This window comes from Scyliorhinus canicula, chromosome 3 (genome assembly GCF_902713615.1).
Source record: "Scyliorhinus canicula chromosome 3, sScyCan1.1, whole genome shotgun sequence".
Lineage (NCBI taxonomy): Eukaryota > Metazoa > Chordata > Chondrichthyes > Carcharhiniformes > Scyliorhinidae > Scyliorhinus > Scyliorhinus canicula.
In genome coordinates this window covers 126,266,254-126,286,164 of record NC_052148.1, presented here as the reverse complement: position 1 = coordinate 126,286,164, position 19,911 = coordinate 126,266,254, and positions in this window count along the sequence as shown.

Here is a 19,911-nt window from a genome sequence, read left to right as displayed (position 1 = left end):
CTGAGACCTCCTGGTTTGTTCAAATAGATGTATGTTACTTAGAGGATGATTTATTAATCAAACATTGGCTATTACTTAAGATTTTCTGATGTCCATCAAATTTACTTCAGTGTCTACGTGCGCCAGATTACTAGAATGGGAATCTCACACCACAGCTAGCCATAAACCTTGCTGTAACTAATTATTTGATACATTCTTCTTACTAAATATATTGGAATACAATAGTCTATTCATTATATGAAACATTCGTTGAAACAATGTCCCTAAAGTTCAATAGTTTATTCATTATCTGAAACGATGACTGTCTTTTCACAGTCATGGCCTTTTGAATAAATCTATTCTCTAGCTATGCACTCAATCAGCACCTATAGACATCAATTAAATCAATGAATCAGTAAAGCAATAACCTATCAGGTGCCCTATTTTAGGGGCTACTGTGGTCGTTGCCCTTGGTTGGGCTGCGTACTCCCTACCGGCGGGCGCCGGCGGTTGTGGGGGGCATCAGTGGGATGGGGGGGTGAAATGCAGGGATGGTGGGGTGCAGGATAAGGGGTGCAGTGCTGGGTTGGTGGGTGGGGGCACCTATACGGCAACTGGTGGGTCACCCCATCACCCCTGCTGCCCCCTGGCCCTGGAAGATTCCCCTGCAGTGCCAACATGACACCCTAGCACTGCCCTGACACCCTGGCAGTGCCAATATGGCACTGCTACAGTGTCAAGTTGGTACTGGCACGGCACCAGTTTAGCACTTCCTGGGTGACAGGGGCACAGCAAGGGCATTGCCCTGACCACCCAGGGGCTCCAATGGCTTCTGAGCACCCCGGTGTGGCCATCCCATCTGGTCTCCTTTATTGGAGACCAGTACTAATTTGTGCTGGTGTAAGGCCTCACTGGTGCAGCCAGTTACTCCCGGAAGCCGGGAGAATGCCACCACAAATGGGCTGCGAGTCCATAAGACCATAAGACATAGGAGTGGAAGTAAGGCCATTCGGCCCATCGAGTCCACTCCACCATTCAATCATGGTTGATTTCAAATCCATTTACCCGCTCTCTCCCCATAGCCCATTATGAGTCATTATGGTTATCTGAATCACACCCAACGAGGGCGTGGTCCAGGCCCCGTCAGTCACCATGGGACGGGTGCACCATGCACGGCTTGGCGCCTGGTGAAAAACCCGTTTCTCGCCTCTCCCGCTATGCAGCCAAGCGCAACAGGATTGGTGCCAGGCACAACGGGGTGGGAAAATTAAACCCAACAACTGTAATGCTTGCTTCATGGCTCAGAAGGCTCCCTCTTGAGGCTCCTTCCATTGCCACCACCGATTCTTCCTTAATAGTTGATGTAATGGTGCCAACACTGTGGCTAGATTTTTTTAAAACTTTCATAGTAATTGATCATAACAAGTAAGGACTTAAGCTCACTGATATTTTTGGGTGCAGGGATATCTTGTATGGCCTTGCCCTTTTCTTCCAAAGGGTGCAAGTCCGTCGCATTAATGCAAAATCCTAGGTACGTCACTTCAGAGATCTGAAAAGTATGTTTCTCGTGTTTTAGCCATCACAAAACCTCTTCAATACCTCCTGCCGTTTGTCCAGTTCTCGTGCAGTGCTGATGGCTGGCACCTTATCAAGGTAAACCATCACACTGGGAATTTCCTAAAGCAGATTTTCCATTGTGTATGGGAAGAAAGTGCAGGCTGCAGCAATGGTGAACGACGGTCTGATGTACTGGAAGAGGCCTTCATGGGTATTGATTGAAGCAAACTTCTGAGACTCGTCATTCAACTCTAGTTGCAGGTTGGCATTGCTGAAGTCCAATTTTGAATAGGTGAGATCTCCCACCAGCTTGGCATAGAGGTCTTCAATTGTGGGTATCCGATACCGATCGCCTTAGGCATCTTACAGACCCAACAAATCCTTATCGACCAAATAAGTTCAAGGACAGTCACACTTTGAAAACTGGATCGGTTTGATTATACCCAGCTCTTCCAATCTCTTTAGCTCTGTTTCAACCTTCAGATGCAATGCGTATGGCACTGGTCCAGCTCTGAAGAACTTGGGTGCCAAATCCGGATTGACATATATCTCGATTTTAACACCCTTAATTCACCCCAATTCTTTGTGGACGATGTCTTTGTACCTCCTTAAGACATCTTGGAGGACACTGTCAATATTTTCAAGAGTTCCTGCCAGTTGAGCCGAATATTCTGTCACCAGTTTCTTCTCAATGGACAGGGTCCATATCCTTCTACATCAACCAAAGGCAGATTGGCCTCCTACCCTTTGTAGACCACTGGGGTATTGGTTGTCCTGAGGATCTTCAAAATCTCCCTGTATGTGAAAACCTTGGCTGTAGTACTCTTTAAGCTGAAAGACTGTTCCTTCACACAGATATTGAAAGGTCTGCTCACCCACTATTGTCACTGAAGCCCTGATGTTGCCTTCAATTTTACGGGTGTACAATTTACACTGAAGACAATTTCAATCAGGGTTGTTTCATTCAATTGGTCAGTATTCAACCGATACATCATATTCCCTTCTCCAGAACTCTTCTCCATTATGTTCAGTGGTGTTGTGGACTGCTGCTGCGGTTGTTTGTTTTTGCAATGGTACCCTTTACCTTCCCAATCACATGCTTCAATGCCCTCCTTTCAGTTCCAACAAAAGCACACAAAATGGCAGATGAACCTCCACAACTTAGTTTGACACTCCAATTCCTTCTCACTCCTTGGGATTCCGGTCCTGTCTTGTTGACAGTGTCTGGTTCTGCACTGTGCCTGTTGATCCCATTGAAGACATTGCAGCCATACCGTCCCATACTTGGTTAACCTCCCATTCAGGCACGCTTTGTAACTCAGCAACACCTTTTTCGGTGCACTCCATTGCCTGAGTCATCTCGGTCACTTTTTTCAAAGAATTGTGGTCTCCACCAGAAGCTTTTTCTGGATATTAAGGTTGTGGATCCCACAAACCAGCTGCTCTCGCAACATGTCATTAAGTGGGGTCCCGAACTCACAATGTTCAGTGAGCGAGCTGTTGAAACCTGGCTATGAAGGCTGAGACAGACTCTTCATGGTACCTCACTATAGATAAATTTTACAATGTTGGAGGATAATCAAGGGCATTGGGTTGTAAAGTTCTTTCACCAATTTCACTATCTGGTCAAAAGTCTTCGAGTCAGGTGCCTCCGGGGACGTGAGGTTGCCAGTCAAATTATAGGTCTGGAACCCGCAAGCTGTTAAATCTATCACATTCTGCTTGACCTCACCTGCGATCTCATTCACTAAAAGAAGAAATGGAATTGTTTGATGCATTGACTCCATGACTCAACCCCTTGGCCAAATGAGTCTAGTTTCCCAGCAATAGGTATTTTCACTCACGGTTTAAATGATTCCGACTCTTTCTCAATTGCTCCTTCCTTTCCCCATCGATTCACGTTGACTGTCAGCTTTGATCGGAAATTTCTACCTCGTCACCAATGTGGTGACTCGAGGCATACACTGGAGCTTTCCGGAGTGAACAAAAGGCCAAGGCAGTTAGATAACAGGCACAGAACACACACTTGGCAGATGGAATATAATGTAGGAAAATGTGAAGTTGTGCACATTGGAAGGAAGAATAAAGGAGCTGAATATTACTTAACATAGAACATACAATGCAGAAGGAGGTCAATTGGCCCATCGAGTCTGCACCAACCCACTTTAGCCCTCGCTTCCAACCTATCCCCGTAACCCCATAACCCCTCCTAATCTTTTTGCTGGCAGCGTAGAGCACCCAGCTCTAGCTGCCGATATGGCCGGGAGAATTGCCGGGTCCGTGGCCGCGTGTGCTACATGGCGGCCCGCGAAATTGTGCCATCCTTTGGCCGGCTCACATGCCCTGAACCACTAAGGGCAATTTATCATGGCCAATCCACCTAACATGCACGTCTTTGGACTGTGGGAGGAAACCGGAGCACCCGGAGGAAATCCACGCAGACACGGGGAGAACATGCAGACTCCGCACAGACAGTGACCCAGCGGTGAATCGAACCTGGAACCCTGGTGCTTTGAAACCACAGTGTATTCACTTGTGCTACCGTGCTGCCCTAGAGCCATTTAAATGGAGAAAGACTGCAAAAAACTTCATCACAGTGGGGTTTGGGAGTCCTTGTGCATAAATCATAAAAATCTAGCATGCAAGTTCTGAAGGTAATTGGGAAAGTAAATGGAATGCTGGCCTTTATTTCAAAGGGAATGGAGTACAAACGCAGGGAAGTCCTGCTAAAACTATACAAGGCACTAGTTAGAGCACACCGAGAGTGCTGAAAACAGTTTTGGTCCCCTTATCTAAAGAAAGATATACTGACATTGGAGGCAGTCCAGAGAATGTTCACTCGGTTGATGCTGGGTGTGCAGAGATATTCTTAAGAGGAGAGGTTGTGTAGATTGGGTCTGTGCTCAATGGAGTTTATAAAAATGAGTGGTGACTTGATTGAGACACATAGGATTCTCGGGGGCTTGACAGGGTAAATGCTGAGACAATGTTTCCTCTTGTGGGAGTATGGAGGACAAAAGGGCATAATCACAGAGTAAGGGGTCACTCATTTAAACTGAGATGAGGTGTAATTCTTTACCATAGAGGCTGTAGCGGTTGGGTGGTTAAGTATGTTCAAGGCTGAGATAGACAGATTTTTAATCAGTAAGTGAATCAAGGATTGTGGGATATGGCAGGAAAGCGGAGTTGAGGATTACATAGTGGGGCTGGATTCTCCAATTATGGGGCTATGTCCCCACACCGGAGTGGGAACGGTGGTGTTTTACACCAGATTAAATGGCGCAAAACAGCCCCCGATTCCCCGTTTTGCTGGGGGCTAGCATGCTGGCAGCGTAGAGCACTCGGCTCTAGCTGCCGATATGGCCCGGAGAATTGCCGGGTCCGTGGCTGCGCGTGCTACATGGCGGACAGAGCCCGCGGAGCCGGCCCGCAAAATAGTGCCACCCTTTGGCCGGCCCGCGTGCCCTGGACCATCCCCCCCACAGTGCCCCCAGCCCCCAATAAAGTCCCCCCCCCCCCCCGGCTCGCTGATTGAATGCACAGCCGCCACGCCGGATCAGACCACACGAGACCGACGCCATCAGGAACCCGGCCGCTCGGGGGCGGAGCATCGGGGGGCGGGCCTCAGGCAATGTCCTGAGGCCGTCGATACGTGGTGCGGTGTACTTTCCAAATATGCTGCTTTGGAGGGGGCGGTGCATCGCAAAAGCGGCGCCGCCCCTGATTTGGTCGGGAAATGTGGTTCTCCAGCCGAACGGCAAACGTGATTTCGGCATCGCCGACCAGCGAATCCAGCCCCAGATCAACCACAATCTCAGTGAATGGAAGGCACAGTCAGTGGGCTGAGTGGCCTACTTCTGCTCCTGCGTCTTATGATCTTATGAAGTTCGCAGGATGCCTGGCTGGCACTTGTCCTCCCTGGGCAGCACGGTAGCACAGTGGTTAGCACAGTTGCTTCACAGCGCCAAGGTCCCAGGTTCGATTCCCGGCTTGTGCAGAGTCTGCACGTTCACTCCGTGTCTGCGTGGGTTTTCCCCGAGTGCTCCGGTTTCCTCCACAGTCCAAAGATGTGTAGGTTAGGTGACTTGGCCATGCTAAATTGTCCTTAGGTTAGGTGGGATTACTGGTTTATGGGGATATGGTGGAGGTGTGGGCTTAAGTAAGGGTGCTATTTCCAAGGGCTGGTGCAGACACGATGGGCCGAATGACCTCTTCTGCACTGTAAATTCTATGATTCTATAGGTTCTCAATGGCATCTCTCGGACTCCTTGAGGAGAAGTTGAGGTTCCCTGTCCTCCTCTCACCAAGGCATTGCTGCACTTCATCCATACCTGCAGTGACAAAGTGCCGATCCTCATATCTATCTCCCATCCACTGTGCATACTGCTGGCCCTTGGTCTCCCAAAGCACTCGCAAGAGCATGGACAGACTCCTCCAGCTTTCGGTCCAGTCTGCGGATGACCTCTGGCAACTCTGCCTGAAAGTCCTTTGCCTGCCTCTGCATCTCTAACATGTCTCTTAGGACTAACTCCAGAGGCTCCTTATCTGCATGGGCCTGAGCAGGAGCCTGGACTCCAGCGGTGCTCCAAGTGTGAGCGACCTCAGTTATCATCTCCTCCACTATCTGTGGACCAATGTCAGTGATGTGCTCACCAGGTTCTGAGCCGAAGCTTGCTGAAGAATGTGGGCCTACCAAGGGGAGTATATCTGTGCTGGTGCAGAGTGCAGGTAAATGCTGTGACGGTGCATCCTCTGAGCCTTCTACGACATCCTCCTCAAAGGTTGGGTTGGAGATGGAACTTTGTTGGGTCTGGGTTGATGGCCTATTTTCTTTCTCGTACCGAGGGAATAGAGGAAAGAAAGATTTTGCGAATGCCTAAACTGGTTTCTTAATTAAATCAATGCCTCATACTTTGGGCCCAGCTTATGACTGCAGGCCGGAGGCATCCTCTCTGGCTGCCTGGGGGAGTCCTGTCTCGCCTTCAGAACAGGGGTCCTCCTGCTCTTCCCTGGGTATCATATGGGGTGAATTCTACTTCCAATCTGGGAGCATTCCTGTTTTTGTGGGAGTTATTGCCCTGCAGAAGGACAAAAGGATGAAATGTCATCCCAGTGTTTGCATGAGCAGTTTAAGCAGCTGCAGAGCCTTCCCCAGTAAGTGATTAAGAGGCAGGATGTTCTGCAATTGACATAAAATTGAGAGCATGAAGTGGCTGGCACACTGTCAGAGCAGATGTCCCATCTGCTGGCAAGTGCTACGATCCAAACTCTCATGTGACATCCCTGTGTATTCACATACATAGACTGCCTGATGCCTTTATTAGTGTTGGTTTGCAATGAGGAGATGGTGCCACTTATCCTGCGGAGCACAACAGGTCATTCATCGTCTTACGACACCAGGGGCACTACCCTCGCTGCAACCTCCACCCAGGCCGCTGTGATCAGGCAGGAGAGGCTCCTGATGCCATCCCTGGCAACAGCACCTCCCGCCTCACTGAACCGTGGGGCGGTGTGTTGCTTTACCCTTTTGGATTTGAGCAGAGTCCAGAGCTCCAAACCTGCAGTGAGTAGTTGGATGTCTGGGTGCCCTTGAAGAGTAGTTCCCGGAGTTTTGAACCTATGAGGTAACAGCAGGATTGGTGACTTCCTGCCTGCCACAAATTTTGCCTTTCTCCACATGGATGCATAGGTGATGAGCTGAATAGTGTAAGATTGCAGGTGGCCAGCCCCTTGTGCCCCAGCAGAAATCATTCCCACTTATCAGCACCAGCCACTGAACTTAGGCATAATGGATGAAATTCTCCATTTGGGGGACTAAGTATGGACGCCTGGGCTGAATTGCTTACGGTTCACATTCCTGTTGGGGGCACTATTTGGGAGCAATTCAGGACATGCCGGACATGCCAATAGACCACGCAAATCTCGAGCCATTCTCATTCCTGCCAACGTCAGATTTACTGTGGCCAGAAGTGGTGCTGAAGAGCTTGGCAAGCTGCAGCTGCTTAGAAGCACTTCACTCCCCACACACTCTCATTCAAGCCAAGAAGATGGCTTACAGAAGAATTGCCCTGAGGTTCACTGAGACTGAGCTTGATCAAATGTTGGATGCGGTAGAGGAGAGGCGAGACGCCCTCTTCCCCAGGGTGGGCAGGAGGCTCAAACCAACAATTGTTAACCAGGCCTGTGGGGAGGTGGCCGAGGCAGGAAGTGCTGTGATCCTCATTCATCAGGCGGACTGACATTGCAGTGTCGGAAGAAGTTGAATTACCTCCTTACGGCTGCTCGGGTGAGTCACCTCTGTTCTCCTGGCATCACTCACTCTCCCTTAACCCTCACATCTCACCCCTCCTCCCATAGAGGCCAATCAAAACCTACTTGCCCGCATCTCGCTCACATCCCACCCTGCACCAAACCCCAATATCTGAAATGTCCTCTTTGACCAGGTGCCTTGCACACACAGCTACAAACACCCCCTGTAACTCGGCTCCACACATCTCAACGTGTCCCTTAAGTGTCCCCAAGGAAAAGTCAACCCATAACAGAAGAGAGTGGGAGAAGACTGGACCTTCGGGGCTGGATTCTCCAATTTGAATACTAAGTGCTGACACGGCTTGGGAACAGCGACGTTTTATGCCAGAAAAAACAACGCGAAAGCTGCACCAATCCTCCATCTGATGGGAGGCTAGCAGCCACCAGCATAAAGCCCACAGCTTTACCTACAGATACGGCTGTAGAATTGCTATGTGGGTGACCATGCATGCACACGACGGCGGCCTGCAGTGGCCGCACCGTGAAACATGGCGGGGCAATGCGTGGACCCAGCCTGCCAAAAACCGCCCCCCTTTGACCAGGCTTGCCACCCCCGGACCACCCCCCAATAGTGCCCCCAGCCCCTGCCAAAGCACCCCGTGCCCATGGACTGGCTCCCCCCCGACTGTGGCAGCGCTGGACTCAGTCCGCAGCAGCCACGCCGAGTTCACGGAGAAAAAAGGATAAGTGTTCCACGCCGTCGGGAACCCGGTCCATTGGGGGCAGAGCATCGGGGGAGGGCCTCAGGTTACGTCCTGAGGCCGGCCCAATGGCGTGCGGCGTACTCTTTGAGTACGTAGTTTTTGAAGGGGTGGAGCATCTCAAATGAGACGTCGCCCCCCGATTTCGGCGCAAACTGAGGCTCTCCGGCCAATCGCCGAACGCACTTTCAGCTTCAGCGACCGGAGAATCCTGCCCCAGGACTCTCAGCCCTGCCAAGCAGAGGGCAATGGAATTAACCGGACACATGCAGGAGAGTGCTATATCCAAGGCAGAGGTTGGCATGCAACATAGAGTAGAGTGATGTCCCAATAGCAAGTGAGTCATCCCTCTTCCCCAGACCACTCCATCCCAAGATCTCATCATGTGTCTTGGCTTTTGTCTTGCAGGATCATTATCAGACAATGCTGGCCTGTCTACGGTACCTCGCCCCAGTATACGAGGAGGCAGTGACATAGTTTTATTTTCACTTGACTAGTAAATCAGAAAGCACGGGTAATGCTCTGGGGATCCAGGTTCTAATCCCACCACTACAGATGGTGAAATTTGAATTAAAAGTCTAATGATGACCATGAAACCTGGGCCAGAGGGATGTAGCACAGTCCCAGAACCTGGTTCAGACAAGGATGGGCCTCCATGACTGGAAGTGCCAGGTGATGGTACAGGGTCTGGCGTTCACTTCGGCCTCACCTCCATCCCATGGAGTAGCCTGGGGGCCACCAAGCACCCAGAAGGAGGAGGAACTGGTGGGGCCCATGCCAGTGTCTCCTGCAGGGGAGGTGCTGGAACACCTCAGCACTTCTGAATCCCCCCACCTGACATTGATACATCTGATGGGTTGCGGGCAGAGCAGGGTGTCATCTCCTCATCTGTGACATCTGAAAGTCGGTGAGGCCCATACAGATGTAGGCCTTCCAGAGAACGGCCTAAAAGGTACCTCAGACTACAAGGCGAGATACACAGCAGGCCGCCTCCACGTCTGATGTGCTGTCTGGGGTCACACCTAGAAAGAACGGTAGGCCACATAAGGTAAGAAAGTTAGACACCAGTTAAGTTAGCACGAGTGCAGCACATAGGTGAGAGGTAGGGCTCAGGGCACAAAAAAGATATCGTCACAATTAAACCAACATTCCGACCTGCCTTAATCTTATGTCTGAAGGGTGAGGGATGGGCAGTGCTGGGTGTAGAGGGTGATCTGGCTGGGGGGTGTGGGAGGTTGGTAGTGTGGGGTGTGGCTATTGAAGGATGGTATGGGGCACAGCCCTCAGGACAAATGAACGTTCCAACTGGGCTCACCCTCAGAGGTGACAGGAAATGGGGTCAGAATTGGGAGGCTGCCTCGTGTGACAGCTTACCCAGTGAATGACCCATCATCGCTCACCATCTCCATAACCGACCCCGCCACCTTCACCCTCCCCCTCAAAGATACATGGAGCCATCAGATGGAATGGCGAGCACAAGGGCAGGGATTACTTGGGCGGAGAGTGGAATGTGATCCTGGTGTAGGAGTCAGACTTTGTCAAACGAAGAGGAGTGCCAGAGCTCATCTCACAGCGAGTCATCATTCTGCTCTGTCTCATGGACAAGAACCCCTGATACTGTCTGCCCAACACCAACACCCTGTAGCGATGCTGAGTGGGCCCTCAGTGGGGGGAGGGGGAACTAGGGAGGAGGGTCAGGGGAGAAAGTGAGTCACTATGGGGAAGGGTGCAACACTAGGAAGGTGGTGGGGGTGTGGGGAGAATGTGGAAAGGTGGGACAGGGTGGTGGTGCTGCCAGTGGCCAGTGGCTCCCGAGGAGGCAAATCTGGAGGTGATGAGGTCGTTCCATGTGTGGCGGCCTTGCAGCACACATTGGGTGGCCTGCCCTGCTAGCCCAGGCTCCATGCCCATTCTATCTGGCCATCCACCTCATCCTCCTCGTCAGATGCGGCCTGGCGTTCTGCATCTTCCTCCTGCATGTCCACCCTCTACAGCGTGATGCTGTGCAGGAAGCAGTAGGCCAGCACGATGGTAGAGACCCTCCTGGGGCTATATTGGAGAGCCCCACCGCTGTGAACCAGGCCTCACAAGCACATTTTGGGGATGCTGATGTACTGCTCAATGATGCTCCTGGTTGCTGCATGGGCATTGTTATAACCGGTCTCCGCCTTGGACTAGGGCCTCCAGACAGGCGTCATTAGCCGAGACCTCAGGGGATAACACCTTGTCACCCAAGAGCTGACCCTCACCCGAGGGAGCACCTCGAAGGTGCAGACGTGCATGATGTGCAGCTGGTGGACACACGCCAAGCGCATATTCAGGGAATGGAAGCTTTTCCTATTGATGAAGGACACCCCATGATGAGCCAGTCGGGGGAGATGCATGTCATACATCACCCCCTGAACCTGGGGCATGCTAGCAATAGCAGCAAATCCTGCTGCCTGGGCATCCTGGTGTCTGGTCCAGACTGAAGTTTATATAGTCTGCTGCCCGGGTGCATAGGGCTCCATCACAGCGTAAATGCAGCTGTGTACGGATGTCTGAGAGATCCTAGACAATTCCCCGCTCAGTCCCTGGAAAGCGCCAGATGCATAAAAATTCAGGGCGATCATGAGCTTGAGGGCGGGTTTCCTCCATCTTACCGTGATGCCAGGTGCGCCATGATCCGGCACAGGTGGCACACGGTATCCCTGGTTGTCCAAAATCTTTGGCGGCACAGGCGGTCAGGCAGCTCCTCAAAGGACAGGCACTGACGGTATACACATGTTCTCCTTCGCAGGGCAGCACGGTAGCGCAGTGGGTTAGCACTGTGGCCTCATGGCGCCGAGGTCCCAGGTTCGATCCCGGCTCTGTGTCACTGTCCGAGTTTGCACATTCTCCCCATGTTTGCGTGGGTTTCGCCCCCACAACCCAAAAATGTGCCAGCTAGGTGGATTGGCCGCGCTAAATTGCCCCTTCATTGGAAAAAATGAATTGGGTACTCTAAATTTATAAAAGAATAAAAAAAATGTTTTAAAAATGTTCTCCTTCGCACCTCCTCCTTGCACTGGGAGCCGGCACTCAAGCTGGCTGGGAGCCGGCTGGCACCTGCTCTTCCAGGGCAGGCTCCTCTTGTGCAGGGCCCTCCCCGAGTAGGCCCTGCTCCTTCAGCCTCCGTGCGTCTGCAGCCAGGTAGATAGCGAGTATTGCTGGCTGTACTCTGAAATTCATAACAATAATAATAATAATCTTTATTGTCACATATAACACTGCAATTAAGTTACTGTGAAAAGCTACATTCTATTGGAGAAAAGAGAAGACATGTTAGCAAGATGAGTATTCCCTTGTCCATCCAGATACAACAGACTACTTGGTGACCGTCAGTTGCACTTCAGTTCCAGACTAAATATGCTCCCCCCCGCAAACCCACCCCCACCCCTCAGCTGCCAGCTGCTCCCCCTGATATGTTGCACACTGCACCCCATCCCCATCAGTGAGTGGCGCCTGGGAGCCTCTATCCTCACCACCCGTCCCTGTCAACAGGGGTACTGGTGGCTGCCACAACCGTGTTAGCGATAGGCTCTGCAGCCCCTGTTCCCCAGTAGGGTTTACTGAGGGTGTCCTCATTGGGTGGGCTGTGTGTTATCCCACCAGCAGGGAGACACCTGGTTGTGAGGTGGAAAAGGTTACCGTGTGTCGCCAATCACCTCCATACTTAGAGGCATGTGCGAAGGCAGATCCTACAGATGGGGTTGAGTGAGGGGGTGTACCAGGCAGCATGGTAGCATAGTGGTTAGTACAGTTGCTTCACAGCTCCAGGGTCCCAATTTTGATTGGGTCACTGTCTGTGCAGAGTCTGCACGTTCTCCCCGTGTGTGCGTGGGTTTCCTCCGGGTGCTCCGGTTTCCTCCCACAGTCCAAAGATGTGCGGGTTAGGTGGATTGGCCATGTTAAATTGCCCTTAGTGTCCAAAAAGGTTAAGTGGGGGTTACTGGGGCTAAGGTAGAGATGTGGGGCGCGATTCTCCGCAACGGCGGAGAATCAGGAAGGCTGCCGTGGAAGAGGCCGTCACCCACAGCAGCCTCCGCGCCCCCTCCCGGGACCCGATTCTCCAACCCCATCAGGGCTAGGAGCGGGGCCCTGGGGGTCTCTGCGGCGCGGCCTTGATGATGGTCGTCAAGGCCGCGCGGCAAGAATGACGCGCGGCTGGCGCCTGTATGACGTCAGCTGCACATGCGCAGGTTGGACGGTTCCAACCCGCGCATGCGCGGATGAGGTCATCACGCAGACGGCTCCGACCCGTGCATGCGCGGAGCCGTCTTTTCCCTCAGCCGCCCCGCAAGACGTGGCGGCTTGATCTTGCGGTGCAGTGGAGGGAAAATAGTGCGTCCGTTATGGACGCAGGCCCGACGATCGGTGGGCACCGATCGCGGGCCTTTGCCCTCCTAAGCACGGCCGTGGTGCTGCCGTGCCAATCGGGTGCCTAAAAGCCCCAAACGGGCTTCTGGCACCCGTTTCACGATGGTGGCGACCAGGTGTGGTTGCCGCCGTCGTGAAAAGGTCATAAACGGCCGGCCACTCGGCCCCTCGGCCTCGGAGAATAGCCGTTCGCCGTGAAAAACGGCGAGCGGCGTTTCGGGGAGCGGGGCGAGCGTGGGGGTGGGGGGGGAGAATAGCGGGGGGTCGTAAAAATTGTTGGGACGCCCTCCTGCTATTCTCCCAGGCATCATGGGGAGCGGAGAATCGCGCCCGTGGGCTTGATTAGGGTGCTCTTTGTAAGGGCTGGTGCAGACTCGATGGGCCGAATGGCCTCCTTCTGCACTGTAAATTCTATTAAATTTTATGTCTGCTAGGAGGTTAGCTGAAGTGTGAAGTGGGTCTTGGGCGTGACACATAGGTTGTGACAGTCTGTACAGGGACAAGTTGGATAGGAGCAGGGCTGCAGGGAGAAGGCAGAGCTTGGAGTCAGATGGTGGTGCTGTACAGTGGGTTAGCTGATAGTGTCACTGGTGAGGCCTCCGCCCTGAGAGGAACAGTGTTCCAGAGAAGGTGCCAAAGGCCAAATGCATGTATCCCTTGTTTGGAGTGAGCTCTGCTATTCCCTTGCAATGATGAATGCACTGAGGAGAGCCAACAACTTGTGTGCCACTGGTTGAGCTTGGCCACGCCCATCCTATTAATTGGCAGCCACCCGCCAGCAAGCTCCCCCTCAGCAGCCATGACGCCCAGGCACTATTTGAAAATAACTGTTATAAATCGCGCCAGCATAACACCCGCCTGGGTCATACGGAGTCAAATACGGCAACTGTATCTTTAAATGCATGCAAATGCCAGTGTTGCATACCCCCGCTGGAGGGTGCCCAGGCATGCGACTTGAGCACCAGGGAGGGGCCGGAGCTTGGCTCCCAAATTGATACTGGGCGTGGACCTCGATTTTGTCTGGCCGTCTGATTCTTTGCCCGATCGCGGTTAGCAGCGTCATGAGGTGGAGAGTTTCACTCAATAACGGAAGATTTCACCCTTTGAATTGAAATGAAATTTCTGGGGTGTTGATGTCAAACTAAAGGATTGTGCTGTGCAATATTAAAAACAATGAGGCAATGCTTTTGAGCAGTATTCATTAGTTTAGGTTAATACTTTGATTTAAATGGAGGACAGGGAATTTAAGAAAATCAAGTTAATATATCAAATACTAATATTGTACATTACAATTTTATGTCTCAGGAATCTAAGACTTTTTATAACAAATTGAAATAGTGGGCGTGGTCCAACGGCCAAGATGTCCCCGAAAAGCAACTCACAGCGGCGCAGCGTGGCTGATAGAAGCCGGGAGACCCCGCTCCCGGGGTCCACCCTGCCTGTGGCAAATCTGCATATTAAAGTTAGGCAGCTAGTCTCACTCTAATGTGCAGATTCTCGAGATAACAAAGGCATTGGGATCTTTCCCTTTTGCCTCAAGCGAGCGGCATTCAGTATTGATCCCGACAAACGGGGACCAGACGGAATGACATTTGTGGGGTCTCCCAGGGGATCGGAGGCCCCCAGCTGCATTCCCTTTGGGCAGTGTGGTACCCTGCAACTGTTGGTGCCACTTGGGCACCCTGGCATTGCCAACCTGGCATCCTGCTAATGCCAGCCTGGCGCCCTGGCATTGCCACCTGGGAATCAGCATGATATTTCCAAGGTGCCTGTGTGGCACTGCCAACTGGCAGGGGCACTACCATGGTACCAGGTTGGAACTCCCAAGCTGACAATTTGTGTGTGCTCGTGATGTTTGGGGGGGGCGGGACCCCTCCCATTGGGTTGGGGACCCTCCCATAGTTTGTTGTGGCTTGGGGGGGTAAGGGGGTTGTATCGGGGCCTCAGAGATCAGGACGCCATTTAAAAATTGCCTTGCAAACTCTCGCTATACTGAGGAGTTCCAGTGAGCGGAGCTCCTTGGTGTAGCAAATGGAGCTATGTACAGTCCTGACCATGCATTCCCTGCTGTGAGTGCCATTGTGTAGCCTGGTGTCTCTTGGCACTGTGAGCACGGGGAAACACACTTCTAAATGCATCTCTATGGGTCTTTGTTCCCATTTAGTTGAATCGCGCCCAGTAATTTATTTTTTTTCTCAACCAGATCCAGATTTACATATTTACGTGAGTAGTTGGGGGCTGTGATGTGTGAGGGGATGGAGCTATGTGAGGGGGCAGTGCTCTTTGAGAGTGTGGAGCTGCTGTGTGAGGGATATGGCAGTGAGGGGTGGGGTCGTGAGGCATCAGGACTGAGGGAGCGGGTGGAGCTGTATGAGGAGGCAGAGCTGTGTGAGGGATGGTGTTGTGTGAGGAGTCGGGGGCTGCCCTGTCCTTGTGAAGTGGGATGGGGGGGGGGGGGGGGGGGGAGCTTGAGGACCCCCTGACAGGTAATTTTGGGGCGTGGGGGGGGGGCTGCGGTGGGATGTCCAAGAGGAATCGAGAGGTCGGGGCAGCATTTAAAAATGGCAAGCTAAGCTAAGTGCGGTCTCAGCGGGGTGTTCATCGCTGAGGCCAAAACAAACAGATTCCCGTTTGAAAGCCGAGTCATTCTTGACGCTGCAGCTACCGAGAAACACCCCGCTAAACAGAGACTCTGTTATTTTCCTGTTAAAATGCGGCCAGGATTATTTAGCTCACTTGGCCAGATAGCTGCTTCGTGATGAGAGCGTGGCCAGCAGTGTTGGTTCAATTCCCGTACCAGTTGAGGTTATTCATGAAGGCCCCGCCTTTGCAATCTTGCCCCTCGCCTGAGGTGTGGTGATCCTCAGGTTAACTCTCCACCAGTCAGCTCTCCCCCCTCAAAGGGGAAAGCAGCCTCCGGTCATCTGAGGCTATGGTGACTTTACCTTACATTATTATTTATGTACTTGTGATTTGGATACAGCTTATTGCTTCCGTGCCTTTGCCTCGGTGCTGAATAACAGTTATGCATGAAAAAGAGCACAGTAGACTTAAACTAATGCCGACTACTTTAAGTTTAAGTCGGACTTTGGCAGATTTTTTATCGTCAGAGTCCTGCTTTTTTAAAATTCGTAAGTTACCTGATGTCATTTAACTAATTTCTTTAACGTATTACAGCTTGAAAAATTTAATTCTGTAATATTGCAATTGCCCATTTATAAGGTGCACCATATAATGAAATCTGGAAGTTAATTATAGTCCCTATAATACATCAGGTAATTTCTCATATTATGGGATAATTAAGATCAGTTGAGTAACTCACAACAAATCAATACTGTTGCAAAGACGGTGTGATATCTGTGAGGGTCGGTGTAATACAATGAATGCAGTCAATCCTACTTCTGTTTGATTGAGAATGTTTTAGCATGGCCTTTTATTAAAGTGGAACTTCTTCCAATGAGATCTTTTAATATGTGTAATAATGACCTGTGATCCAGTGTCATGGACTAATTATTCAAAGAATGTGAACACAAATTACATCTTGCCAGTTTGAGAATTAGATTCCAGTTTAAAACGATCTGGAAGCAAAAAGGAGCTGCTATCAGTGAAAGTTAAACTGTCAGATTGTTGTAAAACCCAAATGATTCACCAATGTCCATCAATATTTGGTTCTCATCCCGAATTGCCTTTGAGAAGGTGATGGTGAGCTGCCTTCTTGAACCGCTGCAGTCCATCTGGTGTAGGTACACCCACTGTGCTGTTAGATAGAGAGTTCCAGGGTTTTGACCCAATGACAGTGAAGGAATGGTGACATAGTTCCAAGTTAGGGTGGTGAGTGACTTGGGAGGGTGGGGGGTACTTGCAGGTGGTGCTGTTCCTAGGTGGCCGAGGTCATGAGTTTGGAATTTGCTGTTGAAGTAGTCTTGATGAGTTGCTGCATCTTGTGTACACTGTGCACCGGTGGTGGAGAGTAAATGTTTAAGGTGTGATGTGGGGAGCCAATCAAGTGAGCGGCTTTATCCTGGAATTATTTTTGTTTAAACTACTCCTTCAGCCAAATAGTCCTTCTTAAGTTAGTTCAGCCGTTTTCTTTCCATCATTGCACTTTGTTTATATCAAGAATCATTTCACAATCTTACTTAAACTTTCACAGCACATTGACACTGTGTAATTCCTTAACTCCCTCTATCTTCCCTTCCTAGAGCAGGGAACCAGTGTCCTGCAAGTCGAGGACTGCTCTTGCATGATGGAAATATAGCTCTTTAACTGACTTGTTTAATGGCCTTTCCCATGCAATCAATTCTGATGTGTGAGACGCAAAATAGCAAAAGACTCAATCAAACACATACCCCTTGATTTTAACTTCCTATCCAGTGGAGACCAAGTGGGGCGGCAGTTGAAGTCGAGTGGCAGACTTGCTTACTCCTTTCCCACCCAGCTGCAATTTTAAAATGTTGGCAGCAAGTCACTCTACCTCAAACTGACAGGACCCTCTTTAAATATTCAGATTGGACCCCAGCTGGCCATTTTAAATTGAGACCTGACAGGCAAAGCGATGCCCACCATACTAAACCTGTCAGGAGCAGCAGCCAGGGCCAGAACAGGCACAGTGAGGGTGTTAGTTTTGCATTTCAATAACAGAAGTTGGAAATAATAGCCTGGTTATGTTAACAGCGTTGCATTCAGTTCATGCTAAATTTGAAAGTATTTACATTATTAAATGTTGAAAATGATTCCTGCCTAAACAGGCTGCAAACTAATCATCTGCAAATTGGTTGACAGACCATGACAGAGCATGTCCTGGACAACAATTTTGCATTGTTTCATGCAAATACTCAAAACCAGATTAGATTTAAATATAATTTGAATTAATACTGTAGAAGAATGAAGGAGAACTACAAATTTTGTATCTATTTGAAATACCTTCCCAGTTTCAGTGGTGCGAGTTACTTGTATAAGCAATCCCCATGTCATATATTCGGAAGGACCAAACTAACCAATGTGTAAGTGTTCAATAAAATAACTCGGGGCCTGAATTATAGGATCCTCTCATTATCAGAATCAGGGGCAGGATTCTCTCAGCCCAGGGCCAGGCCGGCGCCATTGGCGCCGCCGTGGTTGGCGTTGGTGAAGGCAGAGGCTGTGACTAAGTGCTCCACAATTGACCCCTCCCTTAGAACAAAGAACAAAAGAACAAAGAAAATTACAGCACAGGAACAGGCCCTTCGGCCCTCCCAGCCTGCGCCGATCCAGATCCTTTATCTAAACCTGTCTCCTATTTTCCAAGGTCTACTTCCCTCTGTTCCCGCCCGTTCATATACCTGTCCAGATGCATCTTAAATGATGCTATCGTGCCCGCCTCTACCACCTCCGCTGGTAAAGCATTCCAGGCACCCACCACCCTCTGCGTAAAAAAATTTCCACGCACATCTTCTTTAAACTTTCCCCTTCTCACCTTGAAATCGTGACCCCTTGTAACTGACACCCCCACTCTTGGGAAAAGCTTGTTGCTATCCACCCTGTCCATAACTCTCATAATTTTGTAGACCTCAATCAGGTCCCCCCTCAATCTCCGTCTTTCCAACGAAAACAATCCTAATCTACTCAACCTTTCTTCATAGCTAGCACCCTCCATACCAGGCAACATCCTGGTGAACCTCCTCTGCACCCTCTCCAAAGCATCCACATCCTTCTGGTAATGTGGCGACCAGAACTGCACGCAGCATTCCAAATGTGGCCTAACCAAAGTCCTATTCAACTGTAACATGACCTGCCAACTCTTGTACTCAATACCCCGTCTGATGAAGGCAAGCATGCTGTATGCCTTCTTGACCACTCTATCCACCTGCGTTGCCACCTTCAGAGTACAATGGACCTGAACTCCCAGATCTCTCTGTACATCAATTTTCCCCAAGACCCTTCCATTGACCATATAGTCCGCTCTTGAATTTGATCTTCCAAAATGCATCACCTCGCATTTGCCTGGATTGAACTCCATCTGCCATTTCTCTGCCCAACTCTCCAATCTATCTGTATTTTGTTGGATTCTCAGACAGTCCTCCTCGCTATCTGCAACTCCCCCAATCTTAGTATCATCTGCAAACTTGGTAATCAGACCACCTATACCTTCCTCCAGGTCATTTATGTAGATCACAAACAACAGTGGTCCGAGCACGGATCCCTGTGGAACACCACTAGTCACCCTTCTCCATTTTGAGACACTCCCTTCCACCACTACTCTGTCTCCTGTTGCCCAGCCAGTTCTTTATCCATCTAGCTAGTACACCCTGAACCCCATACGACTTCACTTTTTCCATCAACCTGCCATGGGAAACCTTATTAAACGCTGCCCCAGAGTACACCAGCTTTATAAACAGAGTGGTGGGTTGGGCTGCAGGGAAAACAATTGTGAGAGGCAGAGATCAATGCAAACAGAATTCCTATAGGTCTTTGATTCAAATCCATTTCCATGACACATCATTGTTTGGATTTAAAGGTTGTTGCTGCTATTTGCAAATTAAGTTAAAAGGTACAATAACTAATTTTCCTCACAGTTCAATTTGCCCTTAGCTTTGAGGAAGAAACTGATGAAGACCTGAACGAGTGGAAGAGAAATCCCTGAGAGACAGGAGTCATGAAGTTGGACACTTCAAAACATTGGTACCAGTGTCAGAAGGTCTGCTGTATTCATTGCTCCTATAAGCAGTATGCATATCTGGCAACTAGATATGAAATCTCTTTTTACATGGGACACAGTAGCTGTGAAGGTAACAACAGATCTACATTTTTACGCAACTAGCTGTTTCCAAGCAGCATATGATTATGTAGATAATCAGCATTGCATAACAGCATTAAGGAGGTGGCAGATACCTTGTACAAGCAAGGCACAAATTTCTTATATTCCCATTATAGCAGAGATAGCAACCACTGCATCATTATTGCGGTGGGATTTCACAAGAATAGGATG